Source organism: Rattus rattus, chromosome 2 (assembly GCF_011064425.1).
Source record: "Rattus rattus isolate New Zealand chromosome 2, Rrattus_CSIRO_v1, whole genome shotgun sequence".
In the NCBI taxonomy this organism is placed as follows: domain Eukaryota; kingdom Metazoa; phylum Chordata; class Mammalia; order Rodentia; family Muridae; genus Rattus; species Rattus rattus.
The window spans coordinates 38,075,907-38,084,002 of NC_046155.1; the positions used below are offsets into that span (position 1 = coordinate 38,075,907).

The 8,096-nt window shown below is 39.1% G+C and overlaps 1 non-coding gene across 1 annotated transcript; it reads left to right on the top strand.

Moving 5' to 3' along the window:
- The first annotated feature begins 322 nt into the window (after positions 1 to 322).
- Positions 323 to 427, top strand: LOC116894897. Its single transcript, XR_004387102.1, has one exon. It is a non-coding gene; the product is annotated as a U6 spliceosomal RNA (small nuclear RNA).
- The last annotated feature ends 7,669 nt before the right edge of the window (positions 428 to 8,096 follow it).

Genomic DNA, 8,096 nt, shown 5'->3' on the forward strand with positions numbered 1-8,096 from the left:
AAAGATACAGTTATGAGAGAAAGTGTGTGTGTGTGTGTGTGTGTGTGTGTGTGTGTGTGCATGTATGTGCATCTATCTGTTCATCTACAAAATTTCTCTTTAGGATCATTCTTTTTTCTGTGTGAAATTTTCAAGCTTAATGATATCATTATTCTGTCTATGCATGACCTGCTGCATCAATTCCAAATAGGAAAAGCTTAACGTTTGTTATAGGTTTTGTGGATTAATATATAGAAAATTAATATGTCTATAAACCCTTCTTATTCTGCATAGAGAAACTTCCAGAGGTATTCTTGCCCTGCATAACTTGTTATTTTCTTATTTGTTTTCACTTCAGCAGCATGTATACTAAATTTGGGGCAATTCAGGGATGATTAGCATGGCCCCTATGCAAGGATGCCATGCAAATGAGTAGGTTTTTCTTTCTAGCATCCTATCAACAATCAAAGGAGTACATCCACTAATATAAAACAACAGAGTTTGAGACTTCTAATCTCTAGATCCGTGCTGTAAAAAATATGTGTTGTTTTAAGACACAAAATTACTGGCTATTTGTTACATCAGCAAAAGGAAAGTAATATAGCATGGTAGCACTTTGCTTACCTGTTTAGAAAGGGACATTTTAGACATTCTATAAGTATCATGAAAAAAAGAATGTTATTACCAATAATTAAATTTTGTGGGCTATTTAGCGTCCCAGAAGATTTGTTCTTACAATTACAACCTCTTCATCTTCTCTAGGGCAGTTCTATGAAGCTATTTATTTGTTTGGATGACAGGGTATATTTATCTTGCTCCAGGAATAAGACAGTCTCAAATTCCCCCATTTTATGCAATTTTTATGTCCATAAAATGTTCCAGTTTCCCCATAATACTTTAAATCCCTTAGAAATAATATATTTTACTAGTCCCAGGAGATGAGTTCTTATCTAAAGAAAACCATACTGTTTAGAAGGAATAGCAGACCATGAATAAGTATAGGAATTGCTTACTAATGGATCTGCCTTTTGTGTGTTCTCCCAATGTGCATGCCTACCTCTGTGCCTAAGAATAAGGAAGTGTCCTCTATTGGATGTTGTATTAGTGAAGTTTTTCCCAATCTGCAGATTGCCAGTTTGTTCTATTGACTATGTCCTTTGTCTTACAGAAGCTTTTCAGTTTCATGAGGTCCCATTTATCAATTCTTGATCTTAGAGCCTGAGCAATTGGAGTTCTGTTTATTCCTAAACACCCTCCCCCAGTGCAAATAAGTTTGAGGCTCTTTCTTACTTTCTTTTCTATTAGATTCAGTGTATCCGGTTTTATGTTGTGGTCCTTGATTGGACTTGAGCTTTGTGTAAGGAGACAAATATGGATCTATTTTCATTTTTCTACATACTGACTGTAAGTTAGACCAGCACCATTTACTAAAAGTGATTTCTTTTTTCCATTATACATGTTTGGCTTCTTTGTCAAAACAAAGTGTCCATAAGTGTGTGGTTTTATTTCTGGGTCTTCAGTTCTGTTCCACTGATCAATGTGACTGTCTCTGTACCAATACCATGCAACATTTATCACTATTGCTCTGTAGTATAGTTTTAGGTCAGGGATGGTGATTACCCCAGAAGTTCTTTATTTTTTATAATTGTTTTTGCTATCCTGAGGTTTTTCTTTTCCATATGAAATTGAGAATTGCTCCTTTCATGTCTGTGAAGAATTGTATTGGAATTTTGATGGAGATTGTGTTGAATCTGTAGATTGATTTTGGTAGGATGGCCATTTTTTACTACTACTTACTATTGGTTAATCTTACCAATCCATGAACATGGGAGATCTCTCCATTTTCTGAGGTTTTTTTTTTTAAACTTGAAGTTCTTGTCATACAGATCTTTCACTTATTTGGTTAGAGTAACACCAAGATATTTTATGTAATTTGTGACTATTGTGAAGGGTATTATTTCCCTATTTTCTTTCTCAGCCCATTTATAATTTGTATAAAGATGGCTACTGATTTGTTTGAGTTAATTTTATATCAAGTCACTTTGCTGAAATTGTTTATCAGCTGTAGAAGCTCTCTGGTAGAATTTTTGGGGTTGCTTATGTATACTATCATATCATCTGCAAATAGTGATACCTTGACATCTTTGAGGGCTAATAACCAAAATATATTTAAAAAAAAACTCAAGAAAGTAACCGCCAGAGAAAAACCAAACAACCCAATCAAAAAGTAGGGTATAGAGTTAAACAGAGAATTCACAGCAGAGGAATTTTGAATGGCCGAGAAGTATTTAAAGACATGTTCCAAGTCATTAGTGATCAGGGAAATACAAATCAAAACGACTCTGAGATTCTACCTTACAGCAATAAGAATGGTTATGATCAAAAAACTCAGGTGACAGCACATGTTAGCAACGATTTAGAGACAGAGGAACAGCCCTCCATATTTGGTGGGATTGCAAACTGGTACAATCACTCTGGAGGTTCATCAGAAAATTGGAAATAGGTCTACCTGGAGATCCAACTACCATTCTTGGGCATATGCCCAAAAGATGACCCACCATGTCACAGGGGCAAGTGTTCCACGATGTTCATAGCAGGCTTATCTGTGATAGCCAAAAGCTAAAAACAACCCAGATGTCCCATGACAGAAGAATGGATATAGAAAATGTGGTTCATTTACACAATGGAATACTCTTCAGCTACCAAGAATGAGAACATCATAAGTTTTGCAGGAAAATGGATTGAGTTAGAAAATATCATCCTGAGTGAGGTAACTCAGACCCCAAAGGACATACATGTTATGTACTCACTAATAAGTAGGTATTAGTCAAATAATCACAGAATACCCAGGATACAATCCACAGAACTCAAGAAAGTTAACAAGCTGAAGGGCCCAAGTAAGGAGGCCTCAATTCCACTTGGAAGGCAGGAGAAAGCAATTGCAGGGAGCAGATGAAGGGAGGGACTTGGGTAGGAGAAGTGGGGGAAGGAAAAAGGGAAATATGATCAGGTATTGGGGTTAACAGGATGAGAGAAACCCTGTGGACCATCAGAATGAATGACAATATGTAACCTCAGGGGCGGGAGATGGGGGGACCCTCTAGAATGTACCAGATACCTGGGAGGTGAAAGACTCTCAGAACCCAAAAGGAGAAAGCTTAGATGAAATGCTGTATCATGGGAGAAGGAACTTGTAGAGTCTACCTCCAGTAGAAAAGACACAGCATCAAGTGGAGGGATGGGGTTTCGATTCCACAGTCAAAAAGTCTGGCCTAGAATTGTTCCTGTCTAAAAGAACTGCAGGGACAAAAATGAAGAAGAGACTGAGGGAAAGGAGGTCCAGTGACAGCCCAACTTAGGATCTATCTCAAGGGGAGGTTCTAAGGCCTGACCCTGTTACTGGTGCTATCTGTGGTGTGCTTACAGACAGGAGCCTAGCACTGATGTCCTCTGAGAGTCCCAATAGGCAGCTCACTGAGACAGAGGCAGATACTTACATCCAACCAATGTTCTGAATCAGGGACCCCTGTGGTTGAATTAGGAAAAAGCTGGAAGAAGCTGAGGAGGAGGGTGACCCCATAGGAAGACCAGCAGTCTCAAGTAAACTGGACCCCTGAGATCACTCAGATATTGGGCCACAGGCAGCATCCAAGGTCTGGTTTGAGGTCCCTGGCACATATACAGCAGAGGACTGCCTGGCCTGGCCTCTGTGCGAGAAGATGTGCCGAACCCTAGAGACCTTGGAGGCTCCAGGAAGTAATGGGGCCTGGCAGAATGTGAGGTGTGTTGAGGACATCCTTTTGGAGACAAGGGGGAGGAGGAATGGGATGAGGAACTGTAGGAGGGTGAACAGGAGGGGGGCAATGACTGGTCTGTAAAAAAGTAAAACTAATAAGAGAAAGAATAAGAAAGTGTCATCCATTATTAGTACAGCATAGGCCTTCTAGCTGTGCCAGCCAAAGCGCAACCTTTACTTTTGTGCTGGACATTTAGTTCACTGACATTGAAGCCCTGTTACCATCTGTATCCAGGAGCAGGCTTCCTGGAAGCACAGTGAGTTTTAAATTAGTGCATGGAAGTGGCAGGTTGTGATTAAAGCTGTAGAAATGCTTTCTTTTTTTCCTACTGATGGTGACTGTTAGTGCCAGGTGATCTCAGACACCAGAAAATGACCTCACTGTCTCCATCAGACTTAGTCAAAGTAAAACAGGAATTCCACGTGACCCATCATTTAAATCTCTCACCTAAATCTGAAATAAATACCGTGTGACCCACTAAAACCTCAGTATTTAATTTCTAGCATTGGCTTAATTAATTAATAAGTCTCTTTAATCTTCAAGTACAATAAAATTCCATGTAATTTTATCAATATCCAGCTTTCATTTTCTCTCAAAAATATATTCAAGAGATAGATCTGGAGAAAAATGAATATGTTGCACAAATAAGGTATTGAATTGTTTTTTCTAAAAAGAGAAAAAGAAAATTCTGTATAAGGTTTGCAGTCATGACAAAGGTATTGAAATAGAAATACATGCTTGTGTGCACATATCAAGATTCCACATTTTCTTCTATGTTTAAAATCTCCCAGAGACTAAACCACCAACCAAAGAGTACACATGGAGGGACCCATGGCTCCAGCTGCATATGTAGCAGAGGATGGCATTGTCAGGCATCAGTGGGAGGAGAGGCTTTAGTCCTGTGAAGGCTCGGTGCTTCAGTGTAGGGGAATGCCAGGGTAAAGAGGCAGGAGTGGGTGGGTGGGTGGGTGGGGCAGCACTTTTATAAAAGCATGGGGAAAGGAGATGCGATAAGGGGTTTCTGGAGGGGAAATCAGGAAAGGGGATAACATTTGAAATATAAATAAATAAAATATCCAATTAAAAAAATAAAATCTCCCAAGGCCTTTATATTTGTTTTGTCACTGACCTTATTGTATGCATGTAAACAAGGAGATGTCTTTGCAAGCCCAGCTTGGCCCTGATCAGGGTTGGAAGCTCAAGACTCCACATGCTAAGTCCTCACATCAGTTACAGAAGACCCAGGAATAAATTCTTGAAAAAGCATGTGGTTCATCTTACTTCTAAAGGGATAGCTAAAAACTTAAAGAGTACAGTGAAGGAAGTTGTGTATAGATGTACGTGCAAGATAGTTTTAGGAGAGATGGTGGGAATCAAGGTCCATAAATAAATGGTGGAGTCAACTCAAGAAAAACCAAAGCTGTTCACCAGTCTGAACTTAAGACTACCAATCGGTCAAGTGTTGGTTGTGCATAGGCTCATGTTGAACTGACAAGAATGTCCTGCACTGTGATAGAGTAGAAATAGAGTTGAGTTTTCGCTGAGACAGTAAGAGCTCAGTCCAATTCTTTCTGTTCTCCGGCTCGTTATTCTGTAGTCCCAGGATGCATCCTCTAATGTGTTTGGTTTGCTAGAAGCTGCTGATGAATTTACACAAAAATATAATCCTCGTGTAATTGTGAGCTAGGAGACATGGGATGGTGGGATGAGAGACAATCATATAAAACCTGTAATTGGGGTCCCTGGAGGGGAAGACTCAGTAATTGGATTGGGTAAAACTCAAAGCCTGGATGCCCTTTGCATTAAACATAGGATTGTGCTTCCATGAGGGAAGAACCACCTTGGGTATATTAGTTTTCATGCTATTCCCAGAGGCCAGTAGCAAGTGGGCACCAAGAATGAAAACTCATGATGGTATCCATAGTTTTGACTTCTGTTCAAGTTCTTTTCACAGAAAGACTCATGTCCATGACCCATATTAAACGTAGCATGAAGGGAAGGCTGACAATATTGAAATAGGTTTATTCCATTTCTTAAGAATGTTCTCTCAAAAGACCAGATGTCTGGGATTTGGGTGTGTTAAGACAATCCTACAGTAAACCACAGCAAATGACAGTTTGGTCACACAGAGGTCAGGGCTCTACTCAGAAAATCAGTCACATTTGTTATTTTGCCAATTCAACATGCACTCCAGTGGCTCTCATCTGGGTAGCATTCTGCATTACTTTCCTAGCCCAAACTTATTAGGAAAAGATGAGATCAAGTGGGATTGTCCCTGTATCATCCAAAAAGCTGGATAGCTGCTCTCTCTCTCTCTTTTTTAAATAATTGGGAAATGCTGGATGCAAATCCATTTGAAATTAGCATAATTTGATATGTTTTTATTTTAATATGCAGGAAATAGTATACCAGGCTCCATTATGAGTTACAGAATGATTTCATTAGCATAATTGAAACAGATGCTATTTCTTAGGATAATAGGTAAATGTGCAAAAAGATATTAAGCTACTGTCTTCAGACTGTTTTTATGCTGCAATGTGTTTTCAGGCAAACAACTTTAACAATGATGTCCAGGAGCATACAGTCAAAAGGATAATAAAACAAATTAAAAAATTTCAGCCAAGTTAGACCTCCCTTGGGAAGCAGGAGCTTAGGAAATTAGTCATTTTTTGTTGGCAAATTAACAAGATATAATTGGAATAAATTGTTTCCTTTAATATCTTAGCACAATGGCTATAGTCCTATGAATAACTAGGCATCGTTTCAATGCTATAAAATAGTCCAAAATGCTAGGGAATCTAAAATGGGTTTGATTTCAAAACTGGGAGTACAAGTATGTGTATAAGGAAATATCTTGGTGATGGTACCCAAGTATGCACATGGTATTAATTTATGTTCTGTAGATGTTTCATATATACACGTGAAAGCAGTTTAAATAATATTTTTAATATACCAGAATTGTCACTGCTACGTGCCACGTGAGAGCACTATATATTACTCATGGCTTAGTAATTAGCTATCTTGGTTAGGGTTACTATTACTCTGATGAAACACCATGACCAAAGCAACTTGGAAAGGGTAGGGTTTATTTCACTCACAGCTCCATGTTACTGTTCATCATCAAAAGTACTGAGGGCAGGAACTCATACAGAGCAGAAACCTGGAGGCAGGAGCTGATGAAGAGACCATAGAGGGGTGCCACTTAGTGGCTTGCTCTCCATGGCTTACTCAGTATGCTTTGTAATAGAACTCAGGACCCTCAGCCTAGGGATGGCACCACCCACAATGGCCTGAGTGCTCCCATATTCATTAATTAAGAACATGACAAGGACATCTGGAGAGCATGGCCTGCGGAATAAATTAAGCAGGGATCATAGGGGATCACTGAAGCAGCAGTCAAGCAGCCTTCATGGGTCTGTGTTAGGTTCTCTGCATATATGCTATGGTTATTGGCTTGGTATTTTTCTGGGACTCTTGAGAGTAGGAGGAGGGGATGTCTATGACTCTTTTGCCTGCTTGTTGGACCCCTTTCTTCCTACTGGGTTGCCTTACCAGTCTTGATGTGAGGTTGTATGCTTTAGCCTACTGTATCTTATTGTACCATGTTCAACGGATGCTCTTGGGAGGCCTGCTCTTTTGGGGAGTTGGAAGGAGTGAATATGGGGGAGAACGGAGGATTGGAACGTGTAGAGAGAGGGGAAGCTGCAGTGCATGAGAAAAGAATAAATTTTAAAAAGTCGCAGCCGGTTCTTATGGGAGCATTTTTATTTTATTTTATTTTATTTTTTTACTTGAGACTCCCCTTTCTGATGACTCCAGCTTGGTTAAGTTGACATAAATTTAAAAATCTAGCCAGGACAGTAGCAACACGTACAAAGTTTCCGATCTTAGAGTAGTTCAGATTTTTTTCTATTAGGAATGCTCAGCCTATTCTATGAAATGTCATATATTTCTCTGACTTAAATGATGAGCTTCTGTTGTAGATAATATTTAAATATTCAAATTTATCGTTAGGTATTTATGAATCTAAATCTAATCACACACACACACACACACACATACACACACAATTGGTTTATATCTCACTCGTTTTCTGCAAAGTAATTTTGAAAAGGGCAAGTTAGTGAACTCAAAAAATACATCAACGCTTTACTTACCTTCACTTAGTTTTACACACACACACACACACACACACACACACACACACACACAATCAAAACAATGCTAAAAGGTTATTGCTTCACATTTTGTGAATAGCTGAAGGAAGAATTAGAGAAGTTTTGTGTTAGTAGGAATGGGCTGCACGGGCTCTTACATTTG